General features: G+C 39.5%; 1 pseudogene; it reads right to left on the bottom strand.

The window, feature by feature from the left end:
- Window positions 1–985: 985 nt before the first annotated feature.
- Window positions 986–4,240, bottom strand: LOC104982503 (annotated as a pseudogene).
- Window positions 4,241–23,178: the final 18,938 nt, after the last annotated feature.

The following is a 23,178-nucleotide window of genomic DNA, read 5'->3' as shown; positions in this document are numbered from 1 at the left end:
TTCATAATAAGTCCAGCTCATCCAAGTAAACCTCATTTTAGCATGATGATATTCTACCTTTAGTAAACACCTTCCATGGCTTCTTCCATCTTTCCATCTTCAAATATTTATTAAGCCTGCAATTTGCTAATGATAGAAAAATACAACATGTGCTAATGATATAAATGTAGTGTTTCTCAGTACTTGATATGCCCTACTATACATTATCCGTCTTTTAGAGATCACCTAATTTTCTCATTCCTAAGACATTTTAGAAAAAAGAAATGGTGGCTTTGGCTATATGACAGCAGTAGAATTGTACAGCATACAAACTATGTTAGTATATATTATCCTAGCAGTTTTTAAAGCTCTAAGAGTGTTAGAACTATTGCATCTCTATAGCCTTTAATGTTATGGTATGAAGATCAGCTGAACTAAATCCATCTGACTAAATGGCATAGTTACATACAATTCTACCTTGAAATAAAGAAACTCCATATATGTAAAAATATATTTAAATAAAATGTATGTATTTTACATAAAACACTGCTGCTTAAAAAGATAAGTAACCCAGTGGCAGACCCATGCCCAGGGAGGGTCAGAATTGTTCAGTTCAGAAGGTCTTAGAGGTTTTTTCCCCTTGTTTTATGGGTTTTTTTTGTTTGTTTGTTTATTTAATACTTCAATTCCCACTTATTTTTGGCTCTTAGGGCAATGTCATCTTTTCAATATGAAAAAAAAAAAGCAGCAAGTTCAACACAAAGTAGAAACTGAAATGTAGAATAGGACAAAATCAAGAGTAGGGGTGAAAAGTCAATGGCAAAGGTAAGAGATGAGATGTTGCCAAAAGATGGGGGGTGTCCTGTCCCCTCTCTGGGGGACCTGGCTCACCCAAAACAAAAAAACAAGATAGAGTCAGAAAACACAAATGCTGAGGGTGAGGAAAGGGCCAATTGAGGAAGAAAGCTGAGGGGACTGAGAAGCCTGAGATGATGGGGACTTGGCCTTAGGCCTTCTTTTTGGCCTCCTCACTCTAATCCTCCCCCTCTTCTGTGGTGGCATCCTGGTACTGCTGGTGTTTAGAGATGAGGTCGTTCATGTTGCTCTCAGCCTCAGTGAACTCCATCTTATCCATTCCCTCACCTGTGTACCAGTGGAGGAAGGCCTGTCTGTGGAACATGGCATTGAACTTCTCTGAGATGTGCTCAAAAGATTCTGGATGGTCGTGCTGTTGCCAGTGAAGGTGACTACCATCTTGAGGCCATGGGATGGGATGTTGCAGATGGCCATCTTGACATTGTTGGGGATCCATTCCAAGAAGTAGCTTCTGACTTTGTTCTGTACGTTGAACATCTGCTCATCCACCTCCTTCATGGATATTAGCCCACAGAAGATAGCATACCCCATGAGGTACTGAAAGGTTGTTGCTTAACCATGAAAGATGCTGGGATTCTTGGCCTCCAGAGGAGAAGAATTCAACCCAGGGCCAGAGACTAGGCTTGGTAGCTCAGAGCTTTTGTGTAATAAAGTTTTGTTAAAGTATAAAAGAGATAGAGAAAGCATCTGACATAGACATCAGAAGGTGGCAGATAGAGTACCCCCCTGCTAGTCTTTAGCCAGATACTATATAGCTACTAGCAGTCTGCTAATTAAACAAAGGAAATGTCTCAAAACTCAGAATGGCACCAGGTGAGTCATCCCGGGCCATAAAACAATTGACATGAGTCTTGAAGAAAGGCAGATTTCCATACAAATATATAGTTTCATTAACTTAGATTAGGAGAATAATGTATGAGCATAACATACTGGTTTGTCAAGTTGGTTCTGAGCCTTTAGGCGAACCCACTTGAAGACAGAGTCTAGGGTACATTAACATAGCTTAAGACAAACATTTCCATAAGGAAAATGCATTGGTCAGCTCAAGGTTTGAGAAGTGTTAAGTGGAACCGGGTGTCATTATGGCAACACAAAGTTTTAAGAGAAACCTCTTTGTATAGAGAAGGGGAAAAAATATAACACTAGTTTGTTTCCTCCTGCCGCTTAAGAGAGAGATAAAAAATGTCTGATACTTGCAGCCTGTGTCCTCCATTTGGGGACCCCTGGCCTTCCTGCCTTTTACCCGCTCAGTACCGGCCATGGTGGGGGTGACAGGCAGCCGTCATGTTCTTGGCATTGAAGACCAGCTGGATGAGCTTGGGCCCACTGAGCGCCTGATACTGCTGGCTTCCATGACTGGTCAGAGGGGCAAATCCAGGCATGAAGAAGTGGAGACATGGGAAGGGCACCATGTTGACTGCCAGGTTGTGGAGGTTGGCACCGAGCTGGCCAAGGGAGCAGAGGCAGGTAGTGACATCACTCATGGAGGCTGGAAGGAGGTGGTTCAGGTCCCTGTGGGTTGGCAAGGTCAGCTTGAGGGTGTGGAAGCATATATTGTAAAGGGCCTCATTGTCAACGAAGTAGATCTATCTCATCAGTGTTTTCCAGTAGCTGATGGGTGGTGTTGTAGGACTCAACCACAGTGCCAGACACTGGCTTGAGGGCACCTCACTGAGGGTGTTCATGATGTTGGCCCCCTCTGTATCATGGCCCTTTGCCGGGAGCCGGCATATTGCATATTGAGTGCATATTGCATATTGCATATTGAGTGCAGCACTTCCCACAGCATCATCTTTCAGGATCTGGAATAGCTCAACTGGAATTCTATCACTGCCAGGAGCCAGCATGAGGAACTCCGCCCATGACAAAGGTCATGAGGAAGGAGGCTCGGCATAAGCAAAGGCGGGATCGAGCCTCAGGAGTCCCGCTGGAAATTCTCGAGCATCTACCCCCAAAACCAGAGTCTGCCTACTTTCTGCTTTGTGCTTTCACCTACACCTCTGACTTAACAGGGGGCTGTCCCCCACTACCTCTCTCTGAAAAAAGAGTTAGCTTACAGCTCCAGTTAATAATTCCTGGGTGTGACAGTGTTTAACCTACAAACTCCTTTGGAAATCCTCTAGCCTGCCTGAATAGGTTTTTCCGGCCACATGTGATTGTTTCCCAACTGTGAGAGGCAGGAGATGTTCTAAACTGTCTACACACAGATTCCTTTGAGTAGTTAAAAGATTGATTAGAAATTGTATTGGTGAAGGGTTTTTCATTTATTGGGCCAATGTTTGTTGCTAAGTCTCCATACCCCTTACCTACTGTGTCCTTGGCAGTGTATTGATTGATATAATGGGTGTATAGAAATGTAAGTAGTAGCCTCAATGTTTGTAACCTTGGACCCTTGAGTTAATTCTTTTCTTGACTGAGCCCACCTCACCTTTGCCCTATAGGAATGCAGCTTTGTCCAATGCTTTTTTGGAGGCTGGTGCCTGACTTTGGAATAATCACCTTTAGAGAAAGATAAGTTTCTTAAAATGTTAACAGGCCTCCTGGCCAGAAGATGATGTAATTCACCTGAACTTTTGCATATGATAAGTTTGAAAGCCTGGCTTTGATTAGGACCAGGAATTGCTGTCCTTGCATGACTCCACTCCTTCCCCTATTATCCTCTATGCACAACTTAAGGTATAAAAACTACTTTGGAAAATAAAATGCGGGCCTTGTTCACCAAAACTTGGTCTCCCCGTGTCGTTCTCTCTCCCAAATTCTGGCTGAGTCTCCATCTGGAGTGTGGAACCCGCCATGCTTGCTAATTATGCCTGGGCTTCTAAGATCCGACCGGGGAGGCCTCAGTGTCTCCTCTCCTTCAGGAGAACGGAAGGATGCCTGCAGCCTACGTAAGTGGTGCAAACTTCTTGTCTTGAAGTTTTATTGGTCTCCCGCGTAAACCAAGCTACTCAGCCTCTTTTCTCCACTGAATTTTCCTACTGTGCTATCCTCATCCTATTACTCTTTATATCTTTGATAAAATATTTAAATAAATAGGTCGCTGACGCCATCCCCGCTTCAAATACCCTGGATCAGCTGGGGCTGGTCCCTGGCAGCCCTTGCCTCAGTTGTTGCCTGCCCCAGACTGACCAAAAACAAATCACCTGGTCTGATGATCTGACCAAAAGGACTTGAGAGAACAGAGCCCATGCTCCTGGGTTCTAGATCCAAAAAGATAGCATGAGGGACATATTTGCCTTCTGTGGCTTCATTGTATTTGGTAGATGGAAATGCGGTCTGGCTCCATGATATGGGTGTGGGTCAGGCTGATGCCATGTTCATCACTGATTACCTCCCAGAACCTGGCACTGGTCTGATTGGCTTGGATGTGCATGAGTTCCCTCATTGTTAAAATGTTTTCTGATCTTTTTGTTGCCTCAAACTGTGTACGGGGCAAGGAAATATGTAATTAATTTTTCTCTGCTATCCGGTCACAGGCTGGAAGGATGGGACAGGCCCGGGGGGTTGGAGCAGCGAGATCCAAATGTGGAAGCAGGAAGGTTCTAAGAGAGCTGGGAGGCTTTTGATAAACACTAAGATTTTATTGATAATTTTGCCCATGTCATAACTCCCAGAGAGTTAATGTAGGGCTTTTAAAAAATTTTTAAAAAAACACAAAGGTATTCTCTATGTCATACTGTAAAGGTAGTTTGGCAACAATATTTATTTACCACTTAATTGACCAACTAGGTTTGTTCCAAGAGGATTTGGAAGCATTCCCCCCTTTCTTTTTTGTATGATGAAAGGGAAAAAAAAGTCATTCTGAATGTCACTGTAAGTGTAAGTTACCAGTTTAAAAATAATCAAGGAAAGAAGCAAACATGTTGAAGAGCACCTTGACTGTCTTGAATCACATTTCTAAGGGCACAACACTGGTGAAAAGATTGCTTACGTTTCATGTTATTAGACTATGATGGGAAATAACCACTGAATTCTGACTGAGAGAAACCATCACAAGATGAACTGTTTTCCATATCAACCTGTCAACTCAAGCGTATATTATTTATCTCCTGGTTCTTCCTTTGGGAGGCCAAATGTGGGTGATTGTGAGTATAACATTGGAGGAGCCTTGGCTTCTTCTTACCTTTCAAGACTGAGCAGTTTCACTTTTTCTGCTGATTACGAGACACTTTCAAATAATTTTTGCATCTCTTTTCCAGATTTATTGGGATACAGTTGACATATACTATTGTGTAAGTTTAGGGTGTATGGCATAGTGATTTGATTATGTATACATTGTGAAATGTTTACCACCATAAGGTTAGTTAGCCCATCTGTCAACTCACATAGTTACAATTTTTTTGTGTGTGTAGTGAGAGCATTCAAGATCTACTCTCTTAGCAACTTTCAAGTATATAATACAGTATATTGCATTCCTAGGATGTATTTGTCTTATAACTAGAAGTTTGTGCATTTTGACTGTCTTTACCCATTCTCAACCTGGTCCCCCACTCCCAGAAGCCACCAATCTATTCTCTGTTTCTATAAATATATATTTTTAGATTCTGCATACAAGTGAGATCATACAATATTTGTCTTTCTCTGCCTGACTTATTTCACTGTGCATAGTATCCCAACTTTTGCTTCTATCGTTCATTTTTTTCTAATGAATACATGGATATTGTGGAAATAACATTTGAGATATTAATGTACTTTCTCTCTGATTCCTTTCCTAGGCAGTCAGCCTGTTATGTTGGATACTGAGAGGTGACTAAAAGGGGACATTAGGAGAAAAAAACCTGACTTGGAGATGCTTACAATAAAGCCAAGGAGAGTAGCTGAGGTCAATCACAATAGCCAAACTTAATTTTTAACACAACCAAGGAAAAGTAATTCTGAAAATTCAGATTTCTCCTTGCTATAGGTATGTCTCTCAGGAAGGATATACTGGGAACTTACAGCATATAGTAGGGCTGTGTTTGGTCTTGAAGTGTGTTGATTAAGTCCTTTTTCTTTCAACTCAGGTGTCCTTCAATAAGAGAGTGGCTTTCAGACTTGATGCTCTTCCTTCCCATTCTGTAATTTTAGATTTAATCAATATTTTGAACATTCACCAAAAAGGAAGCTTCATAAGTATTACCAAATGTAAAAAGAAAAAAATAATGCTAATCTTACAAAATCTTCTAAAGAATAAAAGACTAACTGCATTTCAGTATTTTTTGAAGCCAGTATAACCTTAACACCAAAACCTGTGAAGGTTGGCGTAAGGCAAAGATCAGGCCAATCTCATCCATGAACATAGATAACAAAATCCTAAAACAATGTTAGCAAACTAAATCTGGCAATATATTGAAAAGGATATTATATCATGATCAAATAGATTTTAATCCACAAATGGAAATTTGGGTTAACATTTGCAAGTCAATTAGTGTGATTACCACATTAACAGAATAAAAGAGAAAAATAGATGCAGAAAAATAATTTGATTAAACTCAATATCTATTCATGATTTAAAAAACTTTAGAAAACTATAGCCTTCTATTCCTTAATCTAGTTATGAACATCTGCAAAAAGCCTACAGCAAGCATCATACTTAAATGAGAACTTTTGAGCATTTTCCTCTGAGTTAGGGATAAGATAGGAAAACTTTACTTTTATTCAACATTGTTCAGCAGGCAAGAAAAATTAAAAGCTACAAGGATTAAAAAGAAAGAAATGTAAATGTTGTTATTCTTACACAATATAATTGCTTACCTTGAAAATCCAAAACAGTCTACAGATAAGTTGTGTAGTTAATAAGTTTAACAACTTTTCTGGGTACAAGTTCAACATATAAATTTTTGTATATTTCTGTATAATAAAGATTATTTTTGGTAGCATTAAACATAAAATTCTTGAATATTTAATGAAAGATATGTAAGGCATCTACACACAAATCTATAAAGCATTAATGATAGAAATTAAAAGACATAAATCAATGGTCATGTATACCATGTTCATTGGAGGATGCAGTATTGTACAGATGTCAGTTCTCTCTTAATTCATTTATAGATTTAAATTACAACCAAAATCTGAGTTTTTCATTGTTATTATTATCAAAGTTAACAAGCCAATTTTAAAATTTATGTGGAAATGCAAAAAGCTAAGAATATCCAAAATGCTCTTAAAACAGAGGAAAAACATGGAACACTTATGCTAGTGAATTCTGGGTTGAAAGCCAAAATAGTTGGTGATATATCAATGGAACAGAACAGATAATTTAGAACTATACACACACAAACATGAACTCTTGATCTGTGATAAATGTTGCAGTATAGAAAAGAAATGAAAAGATGGTCTTTTCAATAGATGGTGCCAGGTCAATTGGATATTCATATAGAAAAAAAAATGAAACTGAATTACATTAATATTAAGCAACTGTAATCATCGGAAGACACTATTGAAGAAAGTGAAAAATAAACCGTTTAATATGAGAAGATACTTGCAGTGCATGCAGTTGACAAGCTCTTTCCCAAAACAGAGAATTTCTGGAAATCAATGAGAAAAGAGACATAAACAATGCAATAGAAGAATGTATTCTGAAGAGGCACTTTACAAAGACCATCTCCAAACAGTCAATAAACATATGAAAAGGTGCTCACCTTTAAATCATCAGAAAAATGTTAATTAAATCCCCTCTGAGTTATCACTACATATTCAATAAAATGGCTAAAATTTGCAAAGCCCAATGCAGAGCAATCGGAACACTTTATATCCACTGGTAAGAGTTAAAGTTGATAAAATGCACTTCAAGAAATTGCTTAACATTATCTATGAAAATTGTATGCATCTATAACTAATTACCTAATATCCAATTCTACTTCTAGCAATAAGACCAATAGATAATGACACAAAAATGCATGTTTAAGAATGTTCATGGTACTATTATTCAAAATAGCCGTAAACTGGAAACAACCATTGCGTGACAACAGTGCATGCTCTGTTGCTTTCAACTCTCTGTGACCCCATGGACTGTGACCCTATGGACTGTGACCCTCCAGGCTCCTCCGTCCATGGAGATTTCTAGTGAGAATACTGGAGTGGATTGCCATTTCCTACTCCAGGGGGTCTTCCCAACCCAGGGATCGAACTGGCATCTCTTGCACCTCCTGCAATTGGCTGCAGATTGTTTACCACTGCGCCACCTGGAAAGCCCCTGGCAACAGTAAGAAGGATAAATAAATTATGCATATTTATACACTCAAACACTATCCTGCAGTAAACTTTCATGAACTTCAGTTACATGTAACAGCATGAATCAATTTCAAGAGAAGAGGTCAGACATATCAAAAAATGTATATTGTTGATTCCATTTATGCGCAGAATGAAAATAGGTAAACCGATAGTGTTAGAAGTCAAGATAGTGGTTACAAGATGCTTACTCCTTGGAAGGAAAGTTATGACCAACCTAGACAGCATATTAAAAAGCAGACATTACTTCGCCAACAAAGGTCCGTCTAGTCAAGGCTATGGTTTTTCCAGTAGTCATGTATGGATGTGAGAGTTGGACTATAAAAAAAGCTGAACACCAAAGAATTGATGCTTTTGAACTATGGTGTTGGAGAAGACTCTTGAGAGTCCCCTGGACTGCAGGGAGATCCAACCAGTCCATCCTAAAGGAAATCAGTCCTGGGTGTTTATTGGAAGGTCTGATGTTGAAGCTGAAACTCCAATATTTTGGCCACCTGATGTAAAGAGCTGACTGATTTGAAAAGACCTTGATGCTGGGAAAGATAGAAGGCAGAAGGAAAAGGGAATGACAGAGGATGAGATGGTTGGATGGCATCACTGAAACAATGGACATGAGTTTGGGTAAACTCTAGGAGTTGGTGATGGACAGGGAGGCCTGGTGTGCTGCAGTTCATGGGGTCGCAAAGAGTCGGACACAATTGAGCGACTGAAGTAAACTGAACTGAACTGAACTAGTGGTTACCCTTAGGAGGAGACAGGAGAGGACTTCTCTTCTTTGACCTTAGTGGTGTTCATTCGGTTGTGTTTGCTTTGTGATAATACATGGATTCATATGTGTGTACACATATTATTCAGATCTGAACCAGTTCTCTCCAATGCCACTGCTAATGCCTGGGTCTAAGCCACCGTCATTATCATAATTTGTCACCCGACTTGCTGCAGTAGTTTCTTGATTTCTTTACCCTCTGTTTTTACTCTTGATCCCTTTTAATGTGTTCTCAACACAGTAATCAGAATGTTTTCTTTAAAATTAAGTCAAGTTATGTCTCTCTGCTGCTCAAAATCCTGCAACGGCTGCATGTTTCACACAGTGAAAAAGCCAAAGTCCTTATACCCACCTAGGAGACCCTGCATTAAATGATCTGGTCTCCAGTTCCCTCTGTGTAGCCACCTCATACTCCTACCCCACAGCTTGCCACCTCCTCTGTCTCCCCACTATTCCATGTTGCCCACTCTGGAAACTTTGCAGTTCCTGGAACACACCAGTGTGCTCCTTCATTAGGATCTTTGCAGTGTTGTTTCTCTAGTCTGGCATGTTCTTGCTTGAGAGGTCTGTGAGCTAACAACTGCTTCCCTCCAAATCTCTTGCAGACGTGACACGTTGCCCTTATTGCCCTATTTAAAATGTTTGGTTTGTCCCACCCCCATTCCCATCAGTGCTCCCAGTTCCCCTAACCCTGTCTTCATTCTTATTTTTGAGTAACACTTCTATCTCTCTTGTGTACTACACGATCGTTTTATTTTTCGTCCTTATCATTAATTTTCTTTCCTTACTAGAAATAGAACAACACATTTATTTTCTGTCACTTCCTTCAGGGACCCTTGTTTCACTCACTGATACATCTTAAGCAGTTAGAATACTGTAGGTCCTCAACAGATATTTGTGGAATGAATGAGTGAACATATCGAATGTCTAACATGTGACAAGAATTCTACTAGCTGCTGGGAGTGTAATGCTAAGCAAAACTAGAAGCAGTTGCTGCTCTCACAGAGTGTTTGCCAGCCTGAGAGACAGTTATCATATAGCATAAATGCGTAGTTATAAAGTATAATTTCAACTAAACAAGCCTTGAGAATGATAACTGAGGAATCTGACTTCGTCTGAAGGTGGGTCAGGGAAGACTTCATAAAGAAAGCTATGTTTTAGCTGAGATACAATGAAGATGGGCAAGTGACTCTGACATAATAAAGCTTGGGGTGGGGCCCAGGTCTGAACATTTCTTAATAAAACTCCCCAGATATTTCTATACTGGGGCTTCTAAACCAATTTTAATGTATGTGCAGATCACTTGGGAATCCTGTTAAAGTTCAAAATCTGCCTCAGGAGGTCAGGTGTGGGCCCTGAGATCGTGTCGTCCTTTTGAGCTTCCCGGGGATGTAGATGCTGGTGCTCTGCGGGCAACACATTGAGAAGCAAGGCTCAGTCACTCACCCCACAGCACCTTCTCAGGAAGACAGTGTTTTCTAAACTATCAGCGGATTCGAGTCCTCTCTCTTTGCTTCCTCTATATGGGCTATTCATCCTGAGAACCCAGGATTTCAGCTCAGCAATGCGTATGTCATAAATTTGTACTATGTAGGTTTCGTCTGCCTGTCGTGTGGGTGTGTTTTTGTGACTGCTTGTGTCCAGGTGGGCTGGACCCTCCATAAAACAGGGATTGTATTCAGGCCATCCTTGTGTTCTCTGCTTGATCCACTGTGGCCATGATAGTTAATTTCTGTTCAGACTCTATCCAGGCAAGTCCTTTTCTTGCCATGCGATATGTATGAAGGATGATTTAAATTATTCTTTGAAATGTACCATTCATTTCCACCTTTCTATAAATGACAGCATTTATATTTACCATATCCCTGGTCAAACACATATTCATGAGAAAAATTAAATGCAATAATAAATGTACAAACACATCATAAATTATGAAACAGAATTTTGGACATTACTATTATTATTATTGTTATAATAATACAGAATATTTATATTTAAAAAACTGAGCTTCACAGACTTTAAAGTACAATGGGAGAAGTTGAGTTTCTAAAAATAGGATGCTATGGCAAGTTTATTAGCCGAGAATATACAATTTTACCATGGAATGTGTGTTTTTTTTCTTTTTTTGAAATATGTGCTAATTTTACAGGTTTGTTGCAAGGTTGAATCAGCACCTATTTAGCACCTATGATTGGGTCTTGAGTTCACAGGAATATTAAAGACCTATGGTAATGATTAGGAAAATAGTCAAGGGTATATCAAAACATTGATGTTTACCTTATATGGAAGGGATAATGCTCCCATGAGAGATCTGACCTATTTTGGCCAAAGCCTCATACACTGATTTTCTATTTAAATCAGAAAGCCAATGAGCTAAGAGTATAAAATTAAAACAACAATAGAGGTAAAACTTATTGAGTGTTATTTTAGGCATAGCTCAAGTATTAACTCATTTAAAAGGCAATTACTATTATTAGCTCAATTTTACAAGCTAGACCCTGAGGCTCAGAGAGGCTGAAATTGAAAATTATCTCCCCCTAGGAGGAGAGCATCTTTGAGACGCCACTTTAAAATTAGAATATTTCAGAGATCCGTGGAATGGAGGAAAAAAAAAATAAAAAACAGCTCTGGAGTCTGATAGATTCACATAAGAATCCTGGTTCTTCCATGATTCCCTGTGAATTCTTGGGCAAATCACTTAACTTCTCAGGATCATAGTTTTCTTATCTACAAAATGGAATAAAATCATGCCTCCTACTTATTTTCCTTATGCCACATCTACACAACTTGGCTAGAAAGTGGATATCAAGAACAGGTTGAGACCTGTCACCATGATAGGTATCCTTCCAATGCCAACACTATCAGATTAGGCCGCAATCTTTCCTCTCTCCTTTCTTCCTTCCTACCTGGGTAACTTGCCATTTGTTACTTGTTTCATGCCAAATGCTTTACATACATAGACTAAGGTTTTCTTTTTAAAGATTTCTCCCCACCCCTCAGTTATTTTTTCCAATAGTTCAGGGAAAGATGTCTTTATACACCTAAATTACAGAGGTGGTAGGCAGAGGTCTGGTCTAGGTCGTCACTGTAAGTCGTGCAGGAGTGCTTGGGCCATATGCTCTAAGTGACAGAAAACCAGAACAAGGTTAGTGTCAGCATGGGAGGGACATGTGTATATGTTTTAGATGTAGCACTTGGGGTCAGTAAGGAGGAGGGATTCAGAGATGGTGTTAGAAAAGTTAGGATGGCTCATTGGAAGGCAGCAACTACAACCACAACCACGGCTGCTGTTTATAACATGTCAGAAACTATGCTAAGCACTTTCTGGGTAGAGCCTCATAGCCACTCTATGAGAAAAACAGTATTTAACCTCGTTTAAAATATGGTAAAATTGAAGCCCATGGACACTAAATAACGAAACCTTCATACTTTTGAGCAGGCATCCAAAATTTTCCTCATGTGTTTGACAGATTCAAATATGTAGTTTCTTGCATGTTGTAAAATTGTTAGTTTAAAATAAATATTTAAAACCTATTTTGGTGCATTTAGGGCTTTCTTGATGGCTCAGCAGGTAAAGAATCTGGTTGCAGTGCAGGAGACGCAGGAGACATGGGTTTAATCCCCGGGTCAGGAAGATTCTGTGGAGGAGTGAACCCACTCCAGTATTCTTTCTTGAAAAATCCCATGGACAGAGGAGCCTGGCAGGCTATAGCCCAAAGGGTTGCAAAGAGTCAGACGTGACTGAGCGCACACGCACACACGCACACACACACACACACAAACACAGTACATTTAAACAATATATGAAAATGGATGAACTTCACAAACATAATGCTGAGTAAAAGGCAACAGGAAAAAAAGCACATACTATAAAATGTCATTTATATAAAGTTCAAAAAGCAAGCACATCTTAGCTGGGATGTTGGAAGCAAGGACAGTGGTTAACTTAGGGGTGTCAGGACAAGAGAGTACTAAGTGTTTTAGGGTGCTGTTAATGTTCTTATTCTTGGTCTGGGTGCTGCTTTACATAATCATTTCGTGAAAATTTACTGAACTACCCTTAAGATTTTTATACTTTTCTGAATATATGCTGAATAGATGCTATACTTAAAGTATAGAAACAACTCATGAATAGCTTCTTTACTTCCATTTTCTATTTTTCTTTACCTCTTTGAACCTATATTTCCTTAAATATTTTTTTAATTTTATATTGGAGTGTAGGTGATTAACAATATTGTATTAGTTTCAGGTGTATAGCAAAGTGATTCAATTATACATATACATGTATCTATTCTTTTTCAAATTCTTTCCCATTTAGATTATTTCAGAGTTTTGAACAGAGTTCTCTGTGCTATACAGTAAGTCCTTGTTGGTTACCTGTTTTAAATATAGCAGTGTGTACATTTCAGTCTTAAACTCTGGATCTCTTCCTTCCCGCCAGCCCTTCCTCTCTGGTAACCCCAGGTCCATTCTCTAAGTCTATGAGTCTGTTGTGTAGATAAGTTCATTTGTATCATTTTTTTGATATTCCTCATGTAAGTGATATTATATGATATTTGTCTTTCTCTTTATGACTTACTTTACTTAGTATGATAATCCCATGTCTGTCCATATTGCTACAAATGGCATTATTTCATTCTTTTTAATGGCTGAGTAATATTCCATTACATATATATGTACCACCTGTATTTCTATTCCATTTTTTCTCATAGAATTCTATCCTAGTTGAAATTAAAAATTTGATTATTTTGTAACCATAATGCTCTTAAGTCTTAACACTTTTTTCTTCAACATTGAGTTATCTTTAAGATTTTTTATTACTACACAACTGGTAATAAATATATTTTACATTTTGCTATAATATTACCAAACATTAGAAAATAATGTTATTAGAAATGTATTTTTAAATCACATGGATAGCCTTTTCTTCGGGGTGAGTACTTGTAATAAAAGATGGTTCAATATCAGTTGTATTCCCACTGTGGATGTGAGCATGTGGAATAGATCAGAAGGCCTGAAAAAGAATGAAGGGAATTTATGTTTCATAACAACCTCTCACAATTATTTGAACTCATTCTAAGTTGGATACCAAAAACCACAGTAATATGTCACCAAAAATTATTTTTAAAAATCTGTCATCATGAAGACATCTTCTTCAATTTTGTTGAGAGCAAAGAATAGCAAAAGAATTTATAAAATAACCTATTTATTCAGCTTCTGAATTCCTGGTCAGCATAACAAAAAGGTTTCCCTGAGACTCATCAAGTAACTGTTAACTGTACCTATTTCTCCTTTATCTAAAGGCACTTTTGAAAAAACTTATGTGTTCAGAGATTGTTGGGAACATTGAAACACTGTTAATTTCAATATACCTTTGCTAATACTGTAATTTTTGGGTAAGTTGCATTTATTATATCACATGCTTTAAATATTTTTTCATTAAAACTTGGGAACTATAGATTTAACTCATTCAGATTACAGAACACATCTGTCATGTAACCAAATAGGCAAGGATAGTTTTCATTATCAAGCCAATTGACTAAATTAGGATGACTTTCTCTCAGACAAATCTGACCTCCTTTATCAGTTCAAATGAATGTGTTAGTACACACTTCCCTCACTTCTCACTTGTTCAGGCTCACTTTCAGACAGACAAGCCATAGACCTCACTAAGAGTTTGCTGCCCAAATGAAGAAAGTTTTCACTACTTTTAGTATTTCTTAGCCATATACTCTCCTGCTTTATTCTCTTAGGCTCTTCTTTAACAGCAATGCATTTTTTGGTAAATAGTTGAGTAAAGGAGGAGATGAAGTCCTTAAGCTCATTATCACTCTCTGCTGCATCCCTACAGAGGCCAAAGCCTCCTATTTCTATACCATACTTGACTCTTAACAGGAATGGGTATAGTTCAGTTCAGTTCAGTCTCTCAGTCATGTCCGACTCTTTGTGACCCCATGAACCGCAGCACACCACGCCTCCCTGTCCATCACCAACTCCCAGAGACCACCCAAAGCCAAGTCCATCGAGTTGATGATGCCATCCAACCATCTCATCCTCTGTCGTCCCCTTCTCTTCCTGCCCTCAGTCTTTCCCAGCATCAGAGTCTTTTCCAATGATTCAGCTCTTCACATCAAATGGCCAAAGTATTGGAGTTTCAGCTTCAACATCAGTCCTTCCAGTAAACACCCAGGACTGATCTCTTTTAGGATGGACTGGTTGGATCTCCTTGCAGTCCAAGGGACTCTCAAGAGTCTTCTCTAACACCACAGTTCAAAAGCATCAATTCTTCAGAGCTCAGCTTTCTTCGTAGTCCAACTCTCACATCCATACATGACCACTAGAAAAACCATAGCCTTGACTAGATGGACCTTTGTTGGCAAAGTAATGTCTCTGCTTTTTAATATGCTATCTAGGTTGGCCATAACTTTCCTTCCAAGGAGTAAGTGTGTTTTAATTTCATGGCTGCAATCACCACCTGCAGTGATTTTGGAGCCCAGAAAAATAAAGTCAGCCAGTGTTTCCATTGTTTCCCCATCTATCTGCCATGAAGTGATGGGACCAGATGCCATGATCTTAGTTTTCTGAATGTTGATCTTTAAGCCAACTTTTTCACTCTCTTCTTTCATCAAGAGGCTTTTTCATTCCTCTTCACTTTCTGCCATAAGGGTGGTGTCATCTGCATATCTGAGGTTATTGATATTTCTTCCATCAATTTTGATTCCAGCTTGTGCTTCCTCCAGTCCAGCATTTCTCTTGATGTACTCTGCATATAAATTAAATAAGCAGGGTGATAATATACAGCCTTGACGTACTCCTTTTCCTATTTGGAACCAGTCTGTTGTTCCATGTCCAGTTCTAACTGTTGCTTCCTGACCTGCATATTGGTTTCTCAAAAGGCAGGTCAGGTGGTCTGGTATTCCCATCTCTTTCAGAATTTTCCACAGTTTATTGTGATCCATACAGTCAACGGCTTTGGCATAGTCAATAAAGCAGAAATAGATGTTTTTCTGGAACTCTCTTGCTTTTTTGATGATCCAGCGGATGTTGGCAATTTGATCTCTGGTTCCTCTGCCTTTTCTAAAACCAGCTTGAACATCTGGAAGTTCACGGTTCATGAAATGGGTATAAGATAAAGAAAAATATGAGGCCTAGAAAAGATGTATAAAATCTTGATTAAAGTAGGCTTTAGAATTCATGTTCTTGAATTTTGGGCCCTGGATTTTTTCTTTTTTTCATATCTCAAAATATGCAATACAGTAACATTTGGAGTGAGAGAGATTTTATTTACCTATCGACCTATGAATATGTGTATGTATATTAGTATGTGTCTGTTTATGTGGGAAAGGACAAATGAGAAATTGAGAAAAGTGAGGTGGGAAAGCAGAATGGTCATGATGACTTCCATCTAAAACCATTCTCAGACAGATCAGGTTTTGTTCTTTTAAGACTTTATTTTTATTTATTTTTGGCTGCACTGGGTCCTTGTTGCTGTGCACAGGCTTTCTCTAGCTGCCTGAGTGGGGGCTCTTCTTTGTTGCGATGGCTTCTCTTGTTGTGGAGCATGGGCTCAAGGGCGTTTGGACTTCAGTAGTTGTGGTTCCTGGGCTCTAGAACATAGACTCAGTAGTTGTGGTGCATAGGCTTAGTTTCTCCAAGGCATGTGGGATCTTCCCAGACCAGGGATTGAAACTGTGTCCCCTGCGTTGGCAGGCAGATTCTTAACCACTGGACCACCAGGGAAGCCCAGACAGATCAGTTTTATAAAAGAATGTATATGGAAGGTGAGGATCTGGAAATCCTACTTAAAACCATTCTTGGTTGTATATCCTTTGGAAAATCATTATAGACTCTCAAGGGTTCTTGTTCTATTTGTAAAGAATGCTGCTGTAGGTCAACAGAGTGCAGAGTGGAGTGAGGAAGATGACAGAAGTATCTCACATAGCTGGTGATTATGAACGGGAGTGTATCTGAAAGGGGAGAGGCCAGGTCTGGGTGGGGCTGGGGATGCACAGATAGTATTCAGTAACTTGAAATTGACCTTGTGATGGTGGAAAGCAGCACACTGTGTTGGGGGAAAGGAGTAAGATGTTTAACTTTTGCCAGATGGAGCCTCATGTGAGGCAGGGTGTGGTCATTTGATAGCATTGATTTGGGGGGGAAGAGTCAGTGAGTGAGTGAGTGAAGTCACTCAGTCATGTCTGACTCTTTGGGACCCCATAGACTGTAGACTACCAGGCTCCTCCGTCCATGGGATTCTCCAGGCAAGAGTACTGGAGTGGGTTGCCATTTCCTTCTCCAGGGGATCTTCCCGACCCAGGGATCAAACCCGGGTCTCCTGCATTCCAGGCAGACGCTTTAACCTCTGAGCCACCAGGGAAGCGCTGGAAATAAGGTAAAATTTGAGGATCAGGAAAGGGATGGCAGGGATATTTATGTCCCTGGAGATTATACTGGGACTAGTTCATTTAGTTTAGTTCAGTCACTCAGTCGTGTCTGACTCTTTGCAACCCCATGGACTGCAACACGCCAGACCTCCCTGTCTATCACCAACTCTCAGACTTTACTCAAACTCATGTCCATTCAGTCAGTAATGTCATCCAACCATCTCATCCTCTGTCGTCCCCTTCTCCCACCTTCAATCTTTCCCAGCATCAGGGTCTTTTCAAATGAGTCAGCTCTTTGCATCAGGTGGCCACAGTATCGGAGCTTCAGCTCCAACATCAGTCCTTCCAATGAATAATCAGAACTGATCTTCTTTAGGATGGACTGGCTGGATGACCTTGCAGTCCAAGGGACTCTCAAGAGTCTTCTCCAACACCACAGTTCAAAAGCATGAATTCTTTGGCACTCAGCTTTCTTCACAGTCCAACTCTCACATCCATACATGACCACAGGAAAAACCATAGCCTTGACTAGACGGACCTTTGTTGGCAAAGTAATGTCTCTGTGTTTTAATATGCTGTCTAGGTTGGTCATTACTTTCCTATGTAAGCATCTTTTAAATTCATGGCTGCAGTCACCATCTGCAGTGATTTGGGAGCCCAAAAAAGTAAAGTCTGACACTGTTTACACTGTTTCCCCATCTATTTGCCATGAAGTGATGGGGCGGGATGCCATGATCTTAATTTTTCTGAATGTTGAGCTTTAAGCCAACTTTTTCACTCTCCTCTTTCACTTTCATCAAGAGGCTCTTTAGTTCTTCATTTTCTGCCATAATGGTGGTGTCATCTGCATATCTGAGGTTTTTGATATTTCTCCCAGCAATCTTGATTCCAGCTTGTGCTTCCTCCAGTCCAGCGTTTCTCATGATGTACTCTGCCTATAAGTTAAATAAGTAGGGTGACAATATACAGCCTTGATATACTCCTTTTCCTATTTGGAACCAGTCTGTTGTTCCATGTCCAGTTCTAACTGTTGCTTCCTGACCTGCATACAGATTTCTCAAGAAGTAGGTCAGGTGGTCTGGTATTCCCATCTCTTTCAGAATTTTCCACAGTTTATTGTGATCCACACAGTCAAAGGCTTTGGCATAGTCAATAAAGCAGAAATAGATGTTTTTCTGGAACTCTCTTGCTTTTTCAGTGATCCAGTGGATGTTGGCAATTTGATCTCTGGTTCCTCTGCCTTTTCTAAACCAGCTTAAACATCTAGAAGTTCAAGGTTCACATATTGTTGAAGCCTGGCTTGGAGAATTTTGAGCATTACAAGTGTGTGAGATGAGTGCAATTGTGCAGTAGTTTGAGCATTTTTTGACATTGCCTCTCTTAGGGATTGGAATGAAAACTGACCCTTTTCAGTCCTGTGGCCACTGCCAAGTTTTCCAAATTTGCTGGCATGTTGAGTTTAGCACTTTCACAGCATCATCTTTTAGGAGTTGAAATAGCTCAACTGGAATTCCATTACTTCCACTAGCTTTGTAGTGATGCTTTCTAAGGCCCACTTGACTTTGCATTCCAGGATATCTGGTTCTAGGTGAGTGATTACACCACTGTGATATTCTGGGTCATGAAGCTCTTTTGTGTACAGTTCTTCTGTGTACTCTTGCCATGTCTTCTTGATATCTTCTGCTTCTGTCAGGTCCATACTATTTCTGTCTTTTATTGAGCCCATCTTTTCATGAAATGTACACTTGGTATGTCTAATTTTCTGGAAGAGATCTCTAGTCTTTTGCATTCTATTGTTTTCCTCTATTTCTTTGCAGTGATCACTGAGGAAGGCCTTCTTATCTCTCCTTGCTATTCTTTAGAACTTTGCATTCAAATGGGTATATCTTTCCTTTTCCCCTTTGCTTTTCACTTCTCTTCTTTTCACAGCAATTTGTAAGGCCTCCTCAGAAAGCCATTTTGCTTTTTTGCATTTCTTTTTCTTGGGGATGGTCTTGATCCCTGTCTCCTGTACAGTGTCACGAACCTTCATCCATAGTTCATCAGGCACTATCTCAGATCTAGTCCCTTAAATCTATTTCTCAGTTCCACTGTATAATCATAGGGATTTGATTTAGGTCATACCTGAATGTTCTAGTGGTTTTCGCTACTTTCTTCAATTTAAGTCTGAATTTGGCAATAAAGATTGTAATAATATGGCTTATGCCATACTCAAGTCTTCTGCCCCAGAGTCCCTGTCCCTGTGGCAGTCCACTGCTGACCTGTATCTCCATAGGAGATGCTCAAACACAGGTCTGTCTCCATCTGTCTGGGGTCCCTGGGTTCTGGTGCACACAAGGTTTGTTTGAGCCCTCTTAGCATCTCTGGCAGGCATGGGGTTTGAATACTGGGACTAAGGGGACGGGAAAGGAAAACTTTTGTTATGTTTTTATTTAAGTCTAGCAGTATTACATACACAGTAAATACTCTGTTAATTGATTTAATTAACTGTTATTTAAAATGTTTGAATTGTTATTTTTAATTGTCATTGATAAATAGTTGCTAATTGATTTGCTGTATCACTTCATAAGCAACATAATTAAATTCTCCGTTAAAATCACTGACAACTCAGGAGATAGAAATAGGGAAAGTGACTCTGTTCATCACAAATCAAATTATAGTAATTCATTAAAGAAATCAGAATTGGGGGAATATGTCATCCTGGGAAATTGTAAAGTAGTCAAATAATCTCTGTGTAGACTAAGTTACTTCAATTTCCATAATCAAGTTACCCAATAGTTGACTTTTGATAGTAGTTTTGATAATAGACTGTATGTTTTAAACAGTATCCAGGAAACATCTTTTCTATCACTCTGCATTTCTCTAAGGAGATGAATATTATGGAAAATAAACATGGAAGGGCATTCTAAGAAAGAATGAAATTGTGTATGTGCTTTAATTAAAGCAAGGTTTTCTCCTTCAAAATTCATGATAAAAGTATGAGAGAAAATACACAAGAAAACGTGAATGCAGTTTCACACAGCTTGGTAGTTTCCCAAAGGAGAGAAGCTACTCTTATTCGTTAGCAAAGATAAGAATAGAAATAATGGATTTAAATTTGAACAGGAAGAAATTTGAAAGAGTGGAGAAAAATCTAGCAGTAAGATCAGCTGGGAATGAAACCAATTTCTGGAAAAGATGATGGGACGAAAATCACATGAAACCTTAAGTTGCAGCTTATCGAACGTCTAAAGAAGTGTACTTAATGCTCTCTAAAGACACAAGTGCGGAAAACAGGTGAGAGCAGGGAGTAGAGGGACAGAGAGGGTGTGTGTTCCTGGCCCTGGGTGGCCTCTTTCCTTCCCGGTGTGAAAAGAGGAGTTGGAGGCTGTGTGTGTCTCGTGGTGGGTGGGGACTGTCACTCGCTGTGTGATAGCCATCTGTGGTGGAGTTAGGAGTTGAGCACAGGGGTACTAGGTATCTTTTTCTTTCCCATTGGTGAGGGAGCTGGGACAATGGGGCGGCAGATTTCCTCCTTATCACCTGAAGATGCGGTTTTAAGGGAATGAAAGATACTCTTTTTTTGAAGAATAGGGTCAATATTTGGTCCAGGGAGATTCACCATAGTTCACAGCACAAAAAATGCCTAGGAGATAAATAGTATCTGAATGGTACTCTTCTGTCCTTGATTTTGTTAACACAGAAATATTTTAAAAGTATAAAGTTCTATGGTTCTCCATCAGGCAGATGCAGTCATCAACATTCGACATCCTCCAAAGAGAGCTCTGGTCACTCTCCAAGCTACATGGAGCTTGGACCAGGCTAGCGTCTTTAGGATCTTTTGGCCTCTGTTCCACCATTATTCCTGAGTGATGGGATCTCAAACAACCCTCATGCATAGAAAGGGTGGCAGTTCTCCTCATTTCCATTAAAACAAAAAACAAACCGAAAAATCCCAGTAGGACTAACATTTTCCGTTTTAAAAAGTAGAAAAAATTACCAAGGACAGAGTCAAAGGAGTTGTGTTACATTTGTATGATTTAGGGGAATCATTTCATCTGTCTGAACACTGGGGTCCTCCTTTTAAAAACCCAGACCTGACCTAGGTGATCTCAAAAATCCCTTCCAGCTCTCAGCTGTACATGAAAGTGCCTGGAAAATGGTAGAGTGCTTTCATTCTTGTAGAAGGGATAACCAGCACGGAAATCTTTCCACAGAAGCTAGGTTTTGAATTGTATTATGAATATTTGCAAGCTCTAGGTTGGCAAATTGAGGATTAAAGATGGAACAAGAACAACAACAAAAAAAACACTGTTGGGAAGTGGGCAGAACAAAAGATTTGGGATGGAAGGTTATAGAAACCAAGGACAGCAGGGAAGAGGGTAGGTAATTGATTCCTCCCCCTTCATCTCTGGCCCCCAATTCAATCAGACATCAAGCCCCTTTCATTCTTTTCCTTTCCATCTACCTTCCTGAACTGAAACTGGAGGAGAAGCTTGTATTACAACTTGAAGATATGTAATACTAATCCATGCTCCAACATTACAATCCTCAGACATTGCTTCAGATGAAGATAGCATTAACTGAGGATGAGAAGATTTGGCTTTCATCCTCAGATGACTCTTTCAGGGGAGTCTCCTGTGTGGCCCCACTTATTAAAGGAGATTAATGATACTTGTCCATTTTCACCTCAGCAACGATGCATGGTATCTGTCCATTTTTGCCTCACCAAATTTGGAGAGAAATTCCTGATAGACATCAAAGGAAAATAGTGATTAGTGTGTTGATTCATTTTCTACATGACATATTTCTCTCCATAAAATTATTTTTAATTATTAAAACAGGTTATCTTATTTGATGCATTTGAAGCAATAGGAATAAAACATGCTTTTGAAGTGAGGATGTCAACTCAGATATGAGGAACACATATGTCGACACCAAAGTTAAAAGGACCCCAGAGAAATGACAAATGATGAACAGAAAGCACTACTGTAGCAGATCCTGACCTTTTGAGAATATGATCAGCCTGTCAGCACTAATGGTTTTCCGTGTTCATAGCAAAAAGCTATGAGCGCCTCTATTTGGGATGGAGGTCAGATGATATCTCAATATAAAAAAAATGAAATGGTATCCTGTTGGGCATAAAAAAATAATTCTGCAACTCTCTTTTTTTCCTTTCTTTTCTCATTTTGCAACATAGATGTACACATTTGCATAATATGCATATATGTGGGGAGCCTGGCCCTTTTTGCTTCCACCATTCCAACCAATCCAACCCCCCAAAGAGGAGTCTTAGCATTCTTAAAGATTATTATGGCACCTAGAATGGTTATTAGAACCAAAAGATTTTTCAAGCATTCTGAGGATAGCGCAAGGACTCAGGGAATGGAACATAATAAGGACCCTGTCAATTTGATGTTTTCCATACTCTTATTTGGAGAAGGAAATGGTAGCCCACTTCAGTATTCTTGCCTGGAGAATCCCATGAACAGCATGGAGGGCTACAGTCCATGGGGTCTCAAAGAGTCGGACATGACGGAAGTGACTTAGCATGCGTATTCTTATTGTGCACTTGAAGCTTTCCTCAGGGGGACTGCTTATGGCTGTCATACCTCTTCTGGATATTTATACTTTTGTTTAAAATTTCTGCCTCCTGACTTATGTTTCTTGAATTTATTGAAGAGGAACACAGTTTTCTGGAAAGGTCTGGCAAGACAGTGTTTTCCTGACTATCTGGGTTTTTATTAATGGGTCTCATAAGGTCACAGACAGGAACTCAGAAGAATGATGTCTTGATTTGCACAGGAAGTGTGCAACATGAGAGGAAGCCCTCTCAAAGTTCCTTTTATTCCTTGGTAAAGGTTGACCATGGTTATGGTTTCAAGGACAGTTAAAAGGAAGTTAGAGGTGGTGTGAATTCCCCCTGAGAGTGAGAAAGAAATAAGATGTCAATGACTCCACTGTACACGAGTGTATATTAGTAGT

The sequence above is a fragment of the Bison bison genome, unplaced genomic scaffold (genome assembly GCF_000754665.1).
Source record: "Bison bison bison isolate TAMUID 2011002044 unplaced genomic scaffold, Bison_UMD1.0 scf7180017864533, whole genome shotgun sequence".
Lineage (NCBI taxonomy): Eukaryota > Metazoa > Chordata > Mammalia > Artiodactyla > Bovidae > Bison > Bison bison.
This window is presented reverse-complemented; position numbering and strand designations above follow the sequence as displayed.